The 21,639-nt window shown below is 37.3% G+C and overlaps 1 pseudogene; it reads right to left on the bottom strand.

Moving 5' to 3' along the window:
* Positions 1-5,170: 5,170 nt before the first annotated feature.
* Positions 5,171-14,879, bottom strand: LOC130744858 (seed linoleate 9S-lipoxygenase-3-like; annotated as a pseudogene).
* Between the last annotated feature and the right edge of the window lie 6,760 nt (positions 14,880-21,639).

The following is a 21,639-nucleotide window of genomic DNA, read 5'->3' as shown; positions in this document are numbered from 1 at the left end:
TGGACGAGGAATTGATCCTATATAGGTTGAGCCACATGCATCACTGTCGTGAGATCTCTTAGATCCACTACTTGTCGAGCCACTATTTCCTCCTACTTGACTACAAAAACGTGGCAGATCACAGAGTTGCATCCATTCTTCCATCAAAGTAAATTGAACATTCTTCCCACAGGCGAATAATTCTCGCGCTTTTGCCAAAACATCATTATCCGACCAACCGCTTGCTTGCTGACGCTTAGCGGCATCATAAGCGCCAATCCATTTACCCAGTATTTTGTTCATATAATTCCAGCGGTTTCGGCATGCATTTCCATCACGCGGAGGATCGGATGAGCAATGCTCATTACAATACTCAGCAATATCTCTCCAAAATGTTTCTCCTCTTTGGTTTTTCCCCACAACACTACTTGTTCCACAGTTAGTCCACCCACTAATTAGCACCAAATTTTGTGCAGTGTTCCATGCTGGTGACTAGGTTTTCTTGCTCTTAGGAGTTGTATCCTCTTGATTTGGAGTGAATTGATTAGCAGCTGTCATGCCACCAAGAGTCATTTGTGTTGAAAATTCGGGAAATTCAGGTGCATCAACACTTGGAAAATTTTCATTCACCATTGGCATATGACCACTAGACGGGGGTTTTGAGATGGATATCTCATAGAGGGATGAAAGGATGACTGGTTGGAATTTGTTGCAAAATTGTTGAGATTTTGAGGACATGGGTAGGAAAATTGATTTGAATCTTGATAATTGTTGAGATTTTGAGGACGTGGGTAGGAAAATTGATTTGGATCTTCATAATTGTTGCGATTTTGAGGACGTGGGTAGGAAAATTGATTTGGATCTTCATAATTGTTGGGATGCTGAGGACGTTGGTTAGACCAATATTGATTTGGATCTTGATAAATGTTGGGATTTTGATGACGTTGGTTGGGAAAATGATTTGGATCTGGATAATTGTTGAGATTTTGGTTGTTAGATGGGTAGTTAGATGAATTCTGGGTGTTGAAATGGTGATTGTTGTAATCCATTTCAAAAGAAAAGCTAATAGAAAGATAGTAAGATGGTGAGAGAGATAATAAGAGAGTGAAAAAACTTGTTTTTTTTTCTGTGTCCAAATCAAACGAACTAAGTCTCTATTTATAGAGAAAAAAAAAATCATTAATTTTAGTATAATTTTTTTTTTCAGAAAATATTTTTTTTTCAGAAATAATTGAGTTCAAAAGATAAGGATAAAAGAAATCCGGACAGCCAACAGCACGCTGACACGTGGCGGTACCATAGAAATCCGGACTCTTCCTCTCTCTTCCCAGGCGCGTCACGCGCCTTGTCTGGCCGTGTTTCCCACGCGCCTGGGGGAGGCCAACCACGGCCTGACGTGTGGCATACCCGGATGGTCTCAACAATGTTGAGGAAGCTCAACATTTATCACGTCCCTCTCTCCTTCACATCACTCTCAACATCTCTCAACATCCATTGCACCAACTCAACAAAACTCAACAAAAATTCTCAACACCCATTACACTTGGTCTTAGCTTGGCAAAATTGTGAAACAGAGATAAGATTGTGTGATAGTGGGGTCACGTATAACATATGAGAGATGAAGAGAACGAGTGAGTGTAGGAATTGCAATGGAACCAACATGTGTAATAGGAAGGTTTTTACCATTATAGCAACCACAAGTTGATTAGTGCTGCATAATCATCTTTAATGGAGAGAGTAGACAAATCATTAGTGATGTGATGAGATGCGCCCGAGTCTAGCAGACATGTAGGTGGAGACGGAGAACTGTTCATCCTAGTTGCGGAGTTTGCAATAGGACCAGGTTGTTTTGGTGAGTACCCAATATCTTGTAACAGTTTTTAACAGTATGTTGATTTGACAATAAGAAAAGTAGAGTGTGTGTTTGTACACGGCTAGGTTTGCAATAATATTTGAAAAATGATTCCTGAACCACTGAATAGTAGAAACACCCTTAAACATCCCTTTTTCCTGCGGATTTGGCCAAATAATACACTGAACTAACCACCTAAATACACATGACTAACCATAAAGCACATAACGGTTCTGTGCTTTATGGTTAGTCATGTGTATTTAGGTGGTTAGTTCAGTGTATTATTTGGCCAAATCCCTAATTTAGGAATTTCAACTTTACACGGTTCTGTGCTTTATGGTTAGTCATGTGTATTTAGGTGGTTAATTCAGTGTATTATTTGGCCAAATCCGCAGGAAAAGGGGGTGTTTAGGGGTGTTTTACTGTGTAGTGGTTCATGAATCATTACTCATAATATTTACTTTGTGCCAGATTCTTGATTTATATAAAGAATAATATTGTATTCACATTCCATTTTCATCTTCGTTTTGGGTAAATAAGAAGATAAAACAGAGAAATGAGTGATATGATTTATGATGTAACAGAAAATGCTGAGAGAGATAGGAAAAAAATATGTAAAAATGAGATGGAAGATAGAGTGAAGTGTGAATAAATCATTACTCTTTGTTGGGCGGCTTGAATAAGAACAATGTGTACAAGCTCCCTTTTAACACGTCAAGCAACAAATGATCTTAAAAGTTTAAGCTGTTAGGTAAGAGCCAAATGAATGATTTTATATTATATTTTTAACACACTTCCTCATGCAAGAGCCGCTTGAAACCTGTATAATACACACACCCACATTTTTTTTATAGACAAATGTTAGTTGTTAATAAATTAGCAAAAATTATCGTTCATCATAATTCGAACCCTGACCCTTCACCTACAACTACCCTTAGTTTAACCATATGAGCTACCCATCCCACTCACATACCATATACTGAAATTCCACATTTTATTAGAAAATCAGGCTGCAAAAATCGAACACTTCGCGCTAGATAGCTTTTTCTACATTCTCCCTTTTTGTTTTTCGTTTACCTTTTCTTATCTTATACTTTTTTTATAGGCAAATGTTAGTGGTTAGTTGTTATCTGTGAAACACAGACTCTGACAAGGACACTAAACACGACACAACACCGATACCGCAACACGGCTAAAATCCAAAAAACAAGACACAGGGACACCATATATATATATATATATATATATATATATATATATACCCTTAATACTTTTTTTTTCTGAAGCTCTTTTCATAAAACTTAGGAAATTGTTTTGATATTTTCTTTATAAAAAAGATATTTGTCTACAAAAAGAGCTAATCTATCCATTGATTTTCACTTCCTTATTGATCATCATCATTGAAAATGCCTTTGGCTATGGTTCTTCAAGTGATAAATTAACAATTTTTTCTATGCTTCACTCTTCAAAATTATGTCTTTTTTTAAGTGTCCTAGAACTATCCAGCTAAAAAGAGGTGTCAGCTCAAGTGTCCGAGTCACAAAACAATTTTTTTCTTAATCCGACACCGCGAAGAAGTGTCTGCCACGTGTTGTGTAAGTGTTGTATGAGTATCGGTGTCCGAGACCGGGACACTCCATATGTGAGAGGTGTCTGTGCTTCATAGGTTGTTAGTAATTACAAATGTTCCTCATCGGGGTTCGAACCCTGAACCTCCATCTCCAACACCTATTCCTACCCTTAACTCAACCAAATTAGCTACCCCTCCCACCCAACCTTTTCTTATCTTATATGATTGCGAAGACACATGATTGTTCTTCTTGCGGTGAGAGAATCAGAGAGGGCATTGAAGGCGAACAGAGGCAGCGTGCACTGAACTCCAACGGTGTCGTCCAGAGGAAGCGGAGCCCCATCCACTACTACCGCGTGATTCACTCCCGTGGTTGATGAGGAGCGCGACGTAGAGGTAATTTGTTGAAATTGTTACTGGATTGTATTTCTTTGGCTTAATCAAGTTTTTGGTCCCTAACCTTTGCCATAAATATGACTTTAGTCCCTCGTCGGAGTAAAGGTGGGGATTGGTCCATAGTTTTTTGTAAAATGATTGGCTTTGGTCCTTCCGACCGGCTGGGTCAACGCCCGGACAGGTCCCGCCAAAAAAGATACTTGCGAGACCTTAACGTTAGGACAGCGCTGGGCAAGGCGAGTCAACAGAGGAGCTCGCCAGTGTCCAGATAGGCTTAGTTAGGCGTATGGGTTGATGCTAAGGCCCAATAGACCATAGACAATGCCCAAATGTAATAGATTAGGATAAATGTAATAGCCCCACTATAAAAGGCTAAGCCTAATTCACAATAAGGAAGGTTCTCTTTTATGTTCAACAATGACTACCATAAACCCTAGAGAATGAACCTCATTGCTCATGTAAGAACAACGTCGGTGCTCCGGGATGCCCATGTGGCATGACCACGTCATTTAATGAGTCCATTTGGATTTTTTTTCTTTTTCATTTAAAAAATCCATAATTAAAACACTAATTAACCCTCTCTAATTAACCTCCTTTTTAATTAATTAAAACACACACCTAAGTAATTGAGCTCACCTCTGCAGAAATCCCATAAAACAAAATCCCAAACCCAAAAAATTACAAATAGATGAACATGGAGATGAAGATGATCCCAACCCCAGTCTCACCCAGATTGAGCCGCCCCCGACACCAAGCCACCACCCCCAACCCCACCCCTCCCACATCGAGTCACCCCCAACCTTAGCCCCTCCCAGATCGAGCCATCTCTGAGAAAGAAAGAGAAAAATCCAGAAGAAGTAGAAAGCTCGAAGCTTGGACGTAGAAGAAGAGAAAAACCTAGATCGGAGTAAAACACAAATGGGTTTGTTGATCTTTGAGTTTTATTTCAGGAAGAAAAAAACATTGAAGGTTTTGGGCACACGAGAAAGAGAGAAAGGAGGACGAAAAGGAAGGAGGAAAATGAGAGGTTTTAGGGATTTTTGGGATTATCTTCTTGAAATCTGGGTTCTTGAGTGTAAATGAATGTTTGCGGGAGGAAGATAAATTTCTCCATTTTTTTATAAGATGATAACTTGATAAGAGAAAAACAAACATTTACCATAAGGAGGAGAAGGCTGTGCCCGTGGTTGTGAGTGGTGACCACTGCAGAGGATGAATCATCCACCGTTTCAGCATATCTTCAGTATATAATTTGTAATTTACAATCAGATTGGGATCAATTGTTCATTGGTGATTTAATTTTGATATTAGTTGTTAATTTGATTGAGCTAAAGCTTGAGTTGATTGATATCATGTAACACCTTGCTAGTGGTTTAGTGTACAAACACACACACAGCTTTTATTATTGTGCAGGTTTCAATCAACTCATGGCGAGTATGCATCTTAGACCACCATGGCTTGCCTTTCAAGTCAGCATGACCCTTATGTACAACGTCTTTCCACCAAGCTTGTAGCTCAGTGTCTTTCTTGACTGCATCATCTCTTGGTTAATATAAGGACACATAATCTTTCACCCATGTCTTAATAGCACCCCAAATGTCTAGTCCATCAGCTGCATAAGGGTAGTCCTCTATCACAAGGCGAACACCATAAGGGGAAGTTTCATCCTCAACAGCCATTCCTCTGAACAAAAAATAATGAACATCAACAAAAGTTGATCAGAATTTTGATATTTATGTTTATGGTGATTAATATTTATTTGTAAGGATTAATGCTTACCTCTTGATGAGATCAGCAGGCAATGCTTGCTCTGGAAAAACCCATTCACTGTAAATTACAGAAGACATTTCCACACAATATCTTCCCCACAAGAATGTTTTTTCAATTTTACCATCTTCATTTTCTTCAATAATACTACCTGCATTGATTAATATTTTTCTTGCTAGTGCATTTATATCCATGGTATCACGGTAATGAGGATGTAGCAGTTTATAAATAGGATGAAGAACACTAAGCTGCCTGTTTGTTGCTATGACAAATGGTTCAACAACTGCATGAGTATTGGACCGCTCCGTGATTTGGACCGGATGAGACACCATTATTAAGCTGGACAGATCATTTCAGGGGACACATCCGGGCCATGTCGGACTGGGCCGCACGGACATAGCATTGACACCGAGCCAGATATATTATTCTAAGAGGCCCATCCGTCTGAAAATACTCTATAGCCAGCATAGGCATGATACATTGACCAAATTAAAGACTCGTCCAGCCGCGAATCACGGTTGAGTCAACGCTACAATCATGTCACCCACAATCACAATACGGACGACTCGCAATCACAGCACGGATGACTCACAATCTTAATTACGGATGACTCACAATAACAATACGGACGACTTGCAATCACAACACGGATGACTCGCCATCACATCATGACCGACGGGAAAATCAATAAGTCCACCCTGATCAGTGCGATCCGACCGTTTTAGTCAATGGACTGTGTAATAGGAATGAGAGCTAGGGTTGGAGACTCACCTACTATAAAAGGGGGTCTTCTGTATGTATCAAGGACATCTTTTTCTCACTTTAGCAATATACTTAGTCTTTTTCACCGGTCTACTGACCGAAAGTTCATTCGTGAACATTGGCGCCCACCGTGGGGCCCGGTGAAACTCTTCCCGAGTCCTCAAGTAATATTAGCCTTACTACCAACCTAGAAGGAGCATGGTGGAAACCAGATCTACCGTCAATGGCACAAACGGCCCCCCTCCACAAACGGAGGAGGCTATACGCGAATTGATGGCTCAGGTGCAGCAGCAGAACCAGACGATGCAGGCCCAGATCGCCGGGATGGAGGAGCTACGTCAACAGAACCTGGCATTACAAGCCCAGGTTGCGGACCTCACGCGGGATCGAGCACAACCAGCCCACCAGGCCGAGCCTGTTGTTGACTTCCAGCCGTTCTCGGAGGCTCTCGCAACCGTGGCTATACCAGACAACCTGATGACCTTGGTCCTTGATTCTTACGATGGGACCACCGATCCGCGCGAACATTTATCCGTCTTCAATACCAAAATGCTTATCAACGGAGCGACAGAGCCGTTGAAGTGTAAGATGTTCCCAGGCACCTTGAAGAAGGCGGCGCTGACATGGTTCGCAAGCCTTCCAGCGCGATCAATCGTAACTTTTAGCGACTTTTCGCAGCGTTTCTTATCTCAATTCTCCGCCAAGCAGGCCAACCAAATCACCTCCGCTAGTTTGTTCAATATCCGGCAGAAGGCGGGTGAGACATTAAAAGACTACTTGTTTAGGTTTACTAACGTTTTCATGCAGGCAAGGAACAAGGATCCGTCCATTTGTGCCGAGGCATTTGAAAATTGTTTATCAGCGGGTCCCTTCAACGACGACCTATCCGTTCGCCATGCGCAATCACTGGACGAAATTCGCAACAGGGCAGCTCCTTTCATCATTCAGGAGGAGAGCAACCGTCTGAAGATGGCTCGGGATGAAGAGGAAAGGGATCGTCATCCGTCCCACCAACCCAAGCGTGCAGATGCCCCAACCGAGCGAGGGAACCTTCGCCAAGATGCCCAGGGTCGAGGCCAGACTAGTCCGGGCCGACACATCAACGCTGTGAGAAGCAATGTCTGGATAAGACGGAAGGACTAAGCGTTCACTCCGTTGAAGGCTCCTCGTTGCCAAATCCGGAAGGAGGAGCTCCATTCGTGACACCAATAGTCGTGCTAACGTACGCAAGCAGGTTGTGCAATATCCCGCTCTTGAATGCCAACAACTCGTAGGTCTACCACAGATAGTGCTCTAGACTTTAAAATGCCCTAAGCTTTTGTTGTTTAAGTTTTTCTTTATTTGACGTTTGTTTCTTGTTGAATGAAGTAGAGAATGTTCTTTTTTCTCCCACTATCGGGGAAAGTTTTTTCTTATGAGGCCCATATTATAAAAAATCTCAAATGCAGAAGGACTAGCCTTGCCACTTGGTTCAAAATCAAGTGAGCTCCATCTCCGCTGACTCCGGTTGGTCGTTGAGTCATGCCACCTGGTTCAAAACCATGTGAGCTCCATATCTTCGTTGACTTCAGTCAAACGTCGAGCTTGCCACTTGGTTCAAAATCAAGTGAGCTTCATCTCCACTGACTCCGGTCGGTCATTGAGCCATGTCATTTGGTTCAAAACCAAGTGAGCTCCATCTCTGCTGACTCCGGTCAGGCGTCGAGCCTTGCCGCTGAGATTCAATCCAAGCGAGCTATATCTTTCTGCTGACACCGATCATCCATGGCGTCTTGCCACTTGGTTTCATCCCAAGTGAGCTTAATCTCTCCTCCGACTCTTGTCGGATGTCGAGGCCTGCCGCTTGGTCCCTACCCAAGTGAGCTCTATCCTCCCATTGACTCCGGTCATGATACTTTAGGAGACTCATCCTACTACAATTATTCAAGAGTCAACTCAGTAGTAGGGGATCCTTACGCAATCACGCATGGAGCTAGCCTTTTATTGTTTTTCAAAGTGTTGATAAATTATGGAAGAGTAAACGGTGAGGCAGCCGTAAAACACAGGGAAGAGTGAGTTGTGAGACAACCGACTATGAAGGCCAATTCCATGCGAGAGACATCCGTTTGAATGTGGACAATTTTGTCTAAGGCTTTTGTGTCTTTTCCAGCCACAAGCCTTGGGGGGTTGTGGACCGCTCCGTGATTTGGACCGGATGAGACACCATTATTAAGCTGGACAGATCATTTCAGGGGACACATCCGGGCCATGTCGGACTGGGCCGCACGGACATAGCATTGACACCGAGCCAGATATATTATTCTAAGAGGCCCATCCGTCTGAAAATACTCTATAGCCAGCATAGGCATGATACATTGACCAAATTAAAGACTCGTCCAGCCGCGAATCACGGTTGAGTCAACGCTACAATCATGTCACCCACAATCACAATACGGACGACTCGCAATCACAGCACGGATGACTCACAATCTTAATTACGGATGACTCACAATAACAATACGGACGACTCGCAATCACAACACGGATGACTCGCCATCACATCATGACCGACGGGAAAATCAAGAAGTCCACCCTGATCAGTGCGATCCGACCGTTTTAGTCAATGGACTGTGTAATAGGAATGAGAGCTAGGGTTGGAGACTCACCTACTATAAAAGGGGGTCTTCTGTATGTATCAAGGACATCTTTTTCTCACTTTAGCAATATACTTAGTCTTTTTCACCGGTCTACTGACCGAAAGTTCATTCGTGAACAAGTATGTAGCCTGTAATCAATCCATGGAAAGATCTTGATTAAAAACCAATTCAATTCATATATGGCGCATAGAAATTTTAAACTAAATTTATTTGTTGGAATCTTATTGACTAATTCTGTACCAGTGGCTGACAAGTTGATGATAGCAGGTGTCATTTACAAGAACATAAGCCTTAGCCAGTAGCCATATAGAACTGTCAACACCTTTTCTGCAGGCCGGTAGACCTTACTATCAACACCAAATGGGATATAATGGTCGACTCCTTGATGAGAATGTGGCAGACTTAACTCAATGGCCAACGGCTTTAAAGTTCCATCCTTTCTCAAGAAAAGGATGGTTCTGGAAGCATAAGCCTTTGTGGTTGTTGAGTTTATACGTTTTAGATATTGAATTATCAGGTCATGGTGATCTAGTAGGAACAATTTGTTGTTCTGGATAGCCTACTCAATGAAATTTAACTTTGGTTCGTTTTATCCATTGGAACAACATCAACAATGAAGTTACTATATATGACTGCAAAGTAACATCAAATTCAGCAGGCATAAAAAACAACTAATTATCAATATGGGGTGCAAAAAATTATCTTTACCGCATCCACAGTGAGCCCATCTAAGTTATGCTCTATATCTTTTTTGGTTATTTTGCTTGTATGATCCCCATAGATTTTAGGGTCTAGCTTACTTCTAGGAGGAAACTCCTGCAATCTATATACTTTAGAAAAGAGGAAGGTTGTGAGTCTCACTTAGATGATTTGACACTCTAAGAATGACTCTCACCCAACCCCTCTCTTTACATGACAAGTGTCACACTCCTATTCATTTGGATCAAAACATTACAAGCCCATTTTCATTTGCATTTTATATGGAGGCCCATGTATTTAAAACTCTCTATTTTCCTTCCATAATTTAAGCACTGAACTCGAATTTGAAAAATATTAATAAATAAAAAACGTTACACATTAATTTCAATGACTACTGTATTCAATTGTTTCCATCTTTGAGAAACAATTTTCTTTTAGAAATTTATACTATAATGCTTATTTCAAATTCGAAATTGACCATCACTCTTTAATTGGTTTCTTCGTTGACATTGGTTAATTAATCAGTGATTGATTGTCGTTTTTTTAAAAACTCTACAATTTATGATCGGTTTTAAAACTCCCTATTTTCCTTCCAAATCTTAAGCAATCTACTTGATTAGCAAAATTAGAAATAATTAAACAACGTTACAGATTAAATTAGGAGACGCATCATTTCATCAAATATTCAACCATTAATGGTTAAAATTATTTAAATCAAAATCTTATGTAGATATTTATTTTTATAATCAAATTATTATTTTTTAATATTTTTTTTTAAAATTGAGTGTACCCATTAATGGTTAAAAAATTTATTTGAGTTTTGTATGGAGACTCATTATTGAAAGTTTTTTTTTTGTTACAATTATTGAAAACATTTCGAATGCTTAAATGAATTTGAAATTGACACACTCATTAATGAATTTTTTCGTTGGCATTGAGCAGCATTCATTTATTTGTTTGATTTATTTTTATAAAAAATAAAACGGCTATTTTGAATGAAAAAGACAAATTAAAATGGGTAGCATTTAAAACGAACAACTATGGAATACAAACATGATTCAAAAAACCGCAAATCAATCAAAAAAGTATTGATTTGCATTTATTTATTTGATTTAATTATCTTAAATAAAAACCGCAAATTTAATTGGAAAAGTCAAATTAGCATTGATTCTATTTACTGCTATCCAAATTTGAGCATATGTTCGAATGGAATCAAATTTGCATTTAGTCATCTTATTCAATTCAAATTCAAATAATTTCGGTTTTCTAATAGGAATCATCACCTTTTATCATCATTATGAGTCTCACTTAGCTGATTACTATATAAATCACCTAATGTTATTATTCAACTTCATCAGTCCTTCCATTTTTCACCAACTATTAGCTTTGAAATATACTTTGTTTTAATGGCAATTGACGATCTCGCCACCCTCGATGCCTCGAAGGAGAACTGGACTATTGTTGCAAAGGTGAACCGTTTATGGCATAGTCCGAGCTTATATGGCTCGAAGCTTCCATTTTCCATGGACATGGTTCTTATGGATGACAAGGTATATTACTTTTTCACATAATCACCATGTTTTAAGTTTTTTTTTAATGGTTGGTAAATCCCTTATGTTATCTTTTTATTGAATTTCAGGGTTGTAAGATTCACACTTCGGTTAGAAAGACTCTTATATACCGATTTCAATCTTTGCTAAGTGAAGGACGTGTGTATCAGATTTCGTTTTTTAGTGTTGGTGAAAGCGGTCGTGATTTACGTCCAACCTCACATCCATTCAAGATCAACTTTCATATTCATATTTCTGTGCGATTGGTTCCCAACAAGGCTATCAACTTAAGCCCTTACAATTTTGTGCCACTCTATGATATAATGTTTAAGGACATTGATACGCCTTTTCTTATAGGTATATACTCTTTTCAAATATTTTTGGTTTTAAATTATTGTTCTAAAAGTTGGATTAATATTTTTCTGATTTAACAGATGTGATTGGAATTCTAACCAGTGCAACTGGTGAGCAAGAATGAGAAGGATGGGGAAAAGCATAAGAGAATTAATATTCAACTTGACCAAGATGGGTACACTTAATGTTCAATGCTTATTCACATTTAATCCATCTTTATTATTATGAAATCGGTTTTATATTTTCCCATTTTTTTGAATAGGGTTCGGGTTGAATGCACCGTTTTTGGCAAGTATGTTGCTGAAGTCGTAGGTTATCTTGCATCGGGAGATGCAACAAATGTTGTTGTGGTTGTGCAATGTGCAAAGATCAAGCCCTTTAAAGGTATTTAAAAGTTTGATCTGGTGTCGAATAATCAAAATATAGTTGATGGTGTTTTTTTCCTTACTCCTAATTTCTTTTACAGGTAAGACAAGTCTCCAAAATGTTTATGGGGCTACAAGGGTTCTTTTTAATCCTCTCACACAAGAAGCTGCCCCTTTCTGAGCTCGGTAAGTTTTATTCTGATTTTTAAATCTCTTTCATTTTTTTTATTCATATCAAATTAGTTCAATTGGCTATCTTCCAGATTCTTGGAATCAAATGATACTGTTGCACATGTGATTAGCCCGCTGCAGGACTCAGCAAAAAAAATCTACCCCTGAAGATGATTTCCTAAAACATAGTGATGGAAAAACCATTGAGCAACTCAAAGATCTTGCTGAGGTATACGCTTGACTTTACATTCAATAATAATTTATATTCCATATTTAGTTACAACATATATTACACATTTTTATCTTCGGATTTAATTTTGCATAAGTCATATTGTGTTGTTCTTGGTACTGTTAAGTATATTGCAGAGAGTATGGATTGGTGTTACCCTGCGTGAAAATGTAGCAAGAAGGTATATTTTGCTGACGGAATGTATTTCTGTGAGCCATGTAATCGTCACGTTGTTTCTCCGGCTCACAAGTTAGACTACAACTTCGTGTGATGGATTCAAAAGATATTGCTACCTTTGTCATTTTTTATCAGGAAGCTACTGCGCTTCTAGGCAAATCCTGTGCAGATCTGCTTGAAACTATTGTACGTATATTTTTGGTAGCGTATGATTCAATTTAGAATTTATGTGTATATTATTAACAAGTTTTTAATATTTTTTTTCCACAATTACAGGGTTCTGATCCTTAACAATTCCCACGAAAATTCTGAATTTGATTGACAAAACCTTTTTATTCAAGATTGAAGTAGCAAATAGTTTCCATTCTAAGTTTGAGAAATCATACAGTGTCAAAAAACTTTGTGCTGATCAAAAAATTATTAATCAATTCAGAGCGGCAATGACCTTCCTGCCTGTAATTAGTTTACCTTAATATGACATTGGTGGGCTAAACAACGTTTTCTATTTCACATTTTTATGTTGGTCTATTCACATATATTCTTGAACCTATTCTCTGTTGTACAACTATTATATAAATATATCTACACAATAAACTAAATCGTCGTGCAACGCACGGGTAAAAAACACTAGTTGATTTTGAAAAACTATGAGGAATGAATATGTTGTTAAATAATGGTTCACCATGGGCCATTAAGTGGTTCAATGTTGTTGATTGCAAATTTAAACTTTTGTTATACAATGAACTGTTGAGCTTACATGAAGACAACGAATTATAGCAGGATTTACACCAGCAATGATCTCTCTTGCAAATTCGACATCAGTCATCCATGCAGATTCACTCTCTGCTCAAAATACAAAAGAAACAACCACAGTCAAAATATCCATTATCTTTAATGCTGTTAAATGTAATAAAATCTCATTACATTTTACTTGCAAGAAGTGTCATTTTAGAGGTAAGCTAAGTGCCTGATTTGACAAGGGTAGGATACCTTGAATCACATTAGGAGGTGGAAAATGGGGGTCCTTGAATAAATCATACACGTCTTGAAAGCTTTCAAACTCATCAACTTCGGGAGTAGAGTTTTTATCAAAAACTGATTGCAGACTTGCAGATAGAGACTTTAGGCCATGACCAGGAGTGCCCAAGAACTTCAGGTGACCCAAATCTTCATCTCTTGGAATATAGTAATAGGTGCTGCTTTTGCTCTCACTATTAGGATCTGTTAAGATAGAAGAGTATAATAATAAATGTAATGTAACTATAGTCATGAAAATTGGCCATGACACTTAAAACATTCCTTACTTTTCAAGCAACATATAATGAAATCTCATTCAAAAGACTTTATACATTAAAGCTCATTAAAAAGACAATCCTAATTAACCTTTTATTGTTGGTTTTCTGCCAGTTCTTCCCCTACGAGGATAAGGCCTAGATTGGCCTCCAATAACTGGACGAGCCAAAGTAGTATCCATTTTATTGTCAGGGTCGCCCAAATCATTGTAGACATCATAGTCATAGATCCTTTCCCATTCCTGGCGTTCTCCTGTTCCATCTCCTCTTAAACTCTCCAGCTCTTCTTCTCTGTAGGACACTAGTGGAGCTGGTGTTCTACTCGGTACATATGTCTGAAAATATGTTTCATGTATTTGTTATTCATGCTTCAAATATATACATATATATATGTCATTAAGTCACATAAGTAGAATGATGTATTTAATTAAAATACATGAATTTGATGGAAAGATTGCAGCTAGCTTACATCATTGGCGAAGAAAATGCGATCACTAGTATACTTTTTAGCGTTGTAAATCCATGAGTTGCAAACAAAGCGGATAGTTCCATGGTTTGGAATACCATCAAGAGTCACACTGACAAGGAAGAACTCTGTTTTCCTGTAGTTTTTGACATAAAATGCTCCAGGAATTCCAAACTTACTTTCATAATCAAAGTGGATGCTAAATGCAGATTGGTCAGGTCCCAAGGCTGGATGACCGATGAGATTATCTTCTAAATTAGCAGCACTTCCAACCATTCCTTTCCTGCTTGCTGCAAATATATTTCATTAATTAATAAAATTACCAAAACATAATCAATCTAGTGACAAAAATATATTTTAATGGATATGCACCGTCAGTGTAAAAAAAAGAACTTACAATCAGCTTTGGTAGCACTCACTAACTTGAAGGCGACCGATTTGTCCAAGAAGGAAATTGGAGTACTATCAGGTATTGGTTCATCTCCATCCAAGACTCCCTCAACATTCTTCTCGGCACTAGTTATGTCCAGCACATTCTTCTGCTTCTTTTGCATCAGCACCACTATGCCTTTGATCTTTTGGCTGTTCATGATAATATCATTATCAAGGGACATTTTTGCTTCACTAACAGTACTACTATACTCTGAAAATGCTTATATGTAAAAGATTTTGTTTGTGACTTGTGTGGAAAGTAGAGCAAACTAGCTGGGTGTTTATAGATTCAAAATGTTAGAGAATAAGACTCTCCCCTTGACTCTGCGTGCAAATTAAACATGTGAATGCTGAAGAAGTTAAACAAATACACTATTTTAATTAAATCCACTGTCTTCACCAATGCTATTTCAAAGAACCAAAATGCAATTAATTGTGAGTACATTGATGATTGGTCGTTCTTTATTTAAGAGACCTCGCAGTGGTCGTTCTTTATTCAGGACACCACCTTAATTTAATCCACTGTCTTCACCAATGCCATATATGAATCTGCATCCAAAAATACTCTTGGGTCTTAGCCCTTCTTTTATAAAAAAAAAATACATTCTTACGGCTTACTAGGTAATTGCAGTTGAAGTGGGTACTATTTTAGGGTTTTATAAATCCGCTCTTGTTCCTTGATCCGCCCTGGTTCAAGTCCATTTAACCCGCACTTCATCGAGGTTTTTTGGTCTAGGGATGAGTTTGAGTTTAAAATCTTCACCCATCCAATATTTAGGGTTGTATGATAAACAAACACAACTAATCCAAACTCGTCCCACGAACCTACTAGAAATGCATCTCATTAAATAATTAGATTGAAATATTGTACCACACAATCTAATATATGTGTAATCAATCAATATCTATATACTATTAAAAAGAAAATCGTTATCCAAAACAATTTTACACATGACATTCCAAGAATCAATTTCATCATACCCCCTCTCTGGCTGACAAGTGTCACAGCCAGAGAGACTCACACAAATTAATTATCCTAAGTGATTTCCCTATAATTTTGTTTGTTTGTCCCCCATTAAATGAAAAAATTTATAAATAAAGTTAATAACGTAATGTTTAAATTTTGTTTGTTTAAATTAATATATACAGGGACCGGAAATGTTAATAACGTAATATTTTAAGTTAATATACACAACCTCAATATAATATACAAGGTTTATTATATTACGGTTCAAGGTTTATTTTAATAGTATTCTAGGTTTATTATATTCAAGGTTTTTCATTAATTACTTATTTCCTTCAAATTCCTTAAATAGACCACTTAATTATATTAAATTGTATTTACACTTATAAAAGACATTAAATGCTATATTAAATAAATGGTAAATCCGTTTTTTTTAATCTCATTTGAAATAATTTTTTACATTTTAATGCAATGACAATTTTTTTTTTAGAAAGATAAATTTATATATATATATATATATATATATATATATCAATGTAGCAAAAAGGAGAGAGCACTCTCAAACAAAGAAAAACCCGCTAAACGCCGCAAACCACCGCAAAGCGACGACAAAAACCACCCAACAACCAAAAACCCGATCAAAACCCCAACAAAAAGAGCCACCCCACCCAAGAAACCACTAAAAAGCCAACAAAACCAGGCTAGGAACAACCAAAAACACCAAAACAAAACCCAAAACCAGCCATGACCCGCTAAGAACCTCCGTAGAGCCTCGGATGGGTAGCTACGAGGTGATCGGCAAGACCAAGGATGGCCTCCTCATCAGAACCCTCCGGGACGACCCCAAGTTGTTTGACAAAGAAGTAATCCCGGCGAGCTCTCGTCAAAGCACCCTCATAACCTCGGGCCTCAGGGAGGATCAGAGGAGAGCTATGGACCACAGTCCTCGGAATGTCCACGACCACCTCGACCGGAACTTCGGGTTGAAGCTGTGGCCCAGGAGCAGGGGTCTTCCTAGGACGACCTCTTCGCCGTCGTTCCGTCAGCACTCCCACCTCGGAAGCCACCGAACCAGCGCCAGCACCAACCGGAGAAGAAGGAGAGGAAGTAGGCCCGGGCAACCCCAAGCAAACACCAAAACCAGACCCAGCAAGGCCCACCCCCAATTCAGGAGACAGAACCTCAATGGGAATGCACCTCACGACACCAGATAACGCAAACCCACCTCCCCTGAAAGAGGAGTCGATCTCCGGGAACAACAACGGCGCTGGGCAAGCCTGGACAGGGGAAGAGCGAGCCATACCTGAGATCATCAACACTTCGTCAGCGGAGAAGACCCCCACTCGACGCTCCTTCAAAGCTCCATCCATGTCGGACCCAGGAGACCTAGACCCAATCTGCGAACCTGAAACAGCTGCTGCATCCAACCTCTGATCGCCACGCCCTGTTCTCGGAAACTTCGCAAGAGCCACAGAAAGGATCGAACCCCCAAATAACACCCCGTTGAACAAGTTGATGGCCATAGAAGCCACATCCAGCGACGAATAACGGACAAAACCGAAACGAAAAGCCCGGCCAATCCTTTTCTGCTTCTGAACAAAGACGTTCAGCAGACCCCCAATTTGGCCAAAGAGGCCCCGAATCTGGTAGTAGTCCGCCGGTTCTGAGATCCCGTCGATGAAGAGGGTGAACGACGGGGATTCACTTCTTCCTGCGACTCGAACTTCACCATCGTTCTCGCCGGCCACGTCCTGCTCGTCGCTCTCGACAACTGCAGAGGATGCGCCGCCCCTGCCTGAAAGAGTGGGCCGCTGAGAGCCAGGGTCAGGGGAAACCCTAGCAGACCTCATTAAGTTCTTTTTGTCAAAAAGGATTTGCTAACTTGTTAGTGCGTTTTACAAAGCCTGGTCAAACAGTTGTTTAAGGAAATTCTTTTCCGAATTTCATTGATTAATTCTAATCAGTTTAATTATAATCGTTGACTACCATCACTTAATTTAATTATGTATCACTGTCAATTTTAAACATTTAATTCGTTTACATATTTAAAAAAATCATAATACAACATTTAATACTAATTACTATTGCTTTCTTAAATCAAGTCAACTTGAATTTGTTCATTTTAATTCAAAACTTAAAAAAAAAAAAAAACCCGAATCCAGGGTAGAACATCACAAAGTTGTTGATATGTTGGCCAATATCTTACAATGCATACTTGGATACGAAACAAAACCGTTTTAAAAATATATTTAGAAATAACTTTATGTGATAGAAATAGATTTGGTTTCAAAATAAAATTGATTTTAAATATTATATAATATTTTATGTCTAATGCTATAAAATTTGCATTCATTTTTTTTTTATATAATTAAACTGCATTAGTATAAATCAATATCTGAAATCAATGCCCAGTTAGTATAGTTTTTATGTGTTGCCAATATTAATGAGATATTACAATTATTATGTATGAAATTAAGTGAAACTTAATTGTAGATTTCAATGAAAATTAATAGGGAAATACTCAATTAACTATTTACAGTAAATTTAATACGATATTTATGGTAGTCTATTGTTACAAATCAGAAATTACTAATTTTATTTGAAATGTGTTGACCATCACTCATAATTAATGGATAGAATCAATGTAAAAAAAGTTAATCCACCCTACCCCTTCCGTATTTTAATTGATTGAATTATGGAAACAATTAAGTGTATCTTTTGTTGGGAATAGCCTACAATAGCCTTGAACGAGATCAACCCAGTGACCCAGTCAAACATATTTTCACTAAATAATTACATTAATGATTTAATTTTATGTGTAATTATGATGACCATTTAACATTAATTGGTTAGGTTTTTTTTTTTAAATATTGAGTGTTGGGAACTTAAATAAGGAAATTAAATTAAATAAGAAAATATAATTAAATAACGAAATAAGATTAAATGATAAAAATTAAAACTGTTTAGTTAATTAAGAGCCTTTGATTTTTCTGGTGCTAAATAAAACTGTTTGAATTCCACATATTGTTGTTTTTAATGCTTGACTTTTTAGTCATTTATTTTCATTAGACCTGTCTTAATTCTCCAAAAATCAATTTCAAATTTGAATGAAAATAACATATTCTATTTGAGGAATTGTCAAATCGATGACAAATAGAAGTATATACCACATAAATTTCCACAGGTATTCTTCATTCCCCTCCAACACTTATGTCTCCTAGCTCTTTCCACTTTTACTAAGTCTCTAGAACAAATTTCCATCTAATTTAAATATATTTTTCATAATTTTAGGTTTATATATATATGAAGTTTTTATCAAACTTTGCAATTTGTGTGATACTCATTGTGATTTATTTTGTTTGGTTGAATGTTCATCTTTTTTTCGTATCTTAATTCATTAATACATGTCTTAATAATGAGATCAATATTCGCCGTGCAACGCACGGGGTAAAAACGCTAGTATATTAGAAAAGAACAACTTCTAGCATGACATGTCGCTCTCACAGGGCAAGTTAGTGACGTGTCGCTCCCAGATTAATTCTCACCTAATATTTTACATGTAAGCTCTTTCTCCTTGGCCCCACTTGCCACATGTGCCCTGATTTTTCCTTACCTTATTTCTCCTTAATAAAAAAATACATTTGTAAATTTTAGATTTGATTAGGATTTAGGTTTTTTATTTCTTGATTTTATCTTAATTTATTTTTGATTTATTTTTAGAGTATTAATTAATTTTTATGGTATTTTTATTGAATTTTCAGATTTTTAATTAATTCCGGATTTTATGAGTTTTTATTGTGATTTGCTAGATTTTGATAGTTTTTATCTATTTTTATTTAGTACATTTTTAAATTTTAGATTTGATTAGGATTTATGTTGTTTATTTTTGTATTTTATCTTAATTTATATTATTATTTATTTTTAAAGTATTAATTATTTTTTATGGTATTTTTATTGAATTTTCGGATTTTTAATTAATTCCGGATTTTATGAGTTTTTATTGTGATTTGCTAGATTTTGATAGTTTTTATCTATATTTATTTAGTACATTTTTAAATTTTAGATTTGATTAGGATTTATGTTGTTTATTTCATGATTTTATCTTAATACAAAATATGTGATAAGTGATTTAAATCAATAATACATCTCATCAACAAAAACCCTCTTAAAACCCTGCTTACCTCCACTATCTCCTCCATGGAATTCATCTCCTCCATGCAATTTTCATCTCATCTCTCCACTGAACGGAACCACCCCCCACAAAATCGTCTCATCTCTCAACGGAACCGCTTTACCATCGACTTGCAATCGCATCCCTCCGATTTGCTGCCTTGGACTGATTGGGAAGGTTGCAGATGGAGGTTTCAAATTATTTTCTTCCTTTGCTTGCATAATATGTTATTGTTTTTTTCAATTTTATTTTACTTTACTTTTAACTTTCATTCACTCATGTTTGACTTCAAGGTCAATTTCGTTCATCACTTGCCATGCTCAATTTCGTTCATCACTTGCCATGCTAATTTCAAATTCTTTTCTTCAGTTTTTTTTTATAGATATTCCACCAAAAGAGATTCTTTGGAAGCCATGGATGGTGAGTCCATTTTATATTCTATATGGAATTTTGCAATATTTTGATTTGTTTTTTATGTTTTCTGATTCTCCTTTGTATGTGATTCTATTTTATTCGTTTTTCTTAATTTGCATCTAAAATTTGTGTCATATGTTATAGGAGGTGAAACATTGATCTGTGTATGTTTTGATTAACCTAATCATTGTCAATGAAGTGGATTGAGGGAGTGAAAGAATTGAGGGGAGAGAAAGGAGAAGTTGTAGATTTTTTTCCTTGCAACTTTTTTATTTGGTAATTTTTTCTTTTTGCCTGCTTCTTGCACCGAGGAAATTAATTATTATTGTTGGTGCTTGCCGTTACAACTACAGAACTACATATCATGGATGAGATTTTACTGCTTATCTTTGTTCGCTCAAGCTATACTATTGAGGTTAGACTTTTAAAACTGGTGCTATCCTTTCTAATATGCTAAACGCCTAAACCAATGTTCTAACAATAAATTGATTTCCTTGGCTTCCCTGGAAACATTTGACATGAATTTATCCGTAGGTACAGAACGACAATGAGGTGCATACCTCTTTCTGACTACACTCTCTGATTCTCAGCTAGCTGAAGATGAAACATGATTGATGACTCAAGATCTTATCTTGCTCTCATTTCAAGTAAGCCACGAAACATGTGAGACCAGTACTCATGGAGGTTTTTCTCAGTCCATTATACGTATATATTCACCAGATAAGAGATAGAGATGTGTGTTTGGTGTTGCACTACTGTGATGCATATGTATATATTCACCAGATAAGAGATAGAGATGTGTGTTTGGTGTTGCACTACTGTGATGCATATATAGTTTTACTGACTTAGTTCATCAATTCTACATCTATCTATCATCATTACATATATTAAAAGTCACTTTTCGAAGGCAATATTAGATTTTATAATTAATCATTGTTCTACTATGGTTCAATTAATCAAACTTTAGTGTGATTGGAAGTCTTGCTTGCATGAGTGTGTAATTATCACATTACGATTTAGTATCAGCATATGTTTTTGATTTGGTTATTGTACTTTCAACAACAGTGTTACATAAAGCAAAGAGTTGTTTTAGTCGTTCAACAAATATAATGGGTATAAAATTTCTAGAGGGGTTTTCTTCCATTCATATTCTCTAGTAGCATGTGATTAGTTTCCCCTTACAAATAGATCTGATTGGTTATGGAAACCACTGGAAGGCCATAGCCAAAAAGTGGCTTCAATTCATTCTTTGGCTTTCATATCTGTCTGTAAATTTGATTGCTATCTTTGCACTATCATAGCTAGATTGATGTTGCACATATTCCTATTATGTTTGGTGGTCTTTAGTCTATCCTACTCTAACATGTCTATCAATCTCACTTCATGAGTTCTT

Source organism: Lotus japonicus, chromosome 3 (assembly GCF_012489685.1).
Source record: "Lotus japonicus ecotype B-129 chromosome 3, LjGifu_v1.2".
Classification (NCBI taxonomy): Eukaryota; Viridiplantae; Streptophyta; class Magnoliopsida; order Fabales; family Fabaceae; genus Lotus; species Lotus japonicus.
The sequence above is the reverse complement of the archived record's forward strand: the minus strand, read 5'-3'. Positions and strand labels throughout refer to the sequence as shown.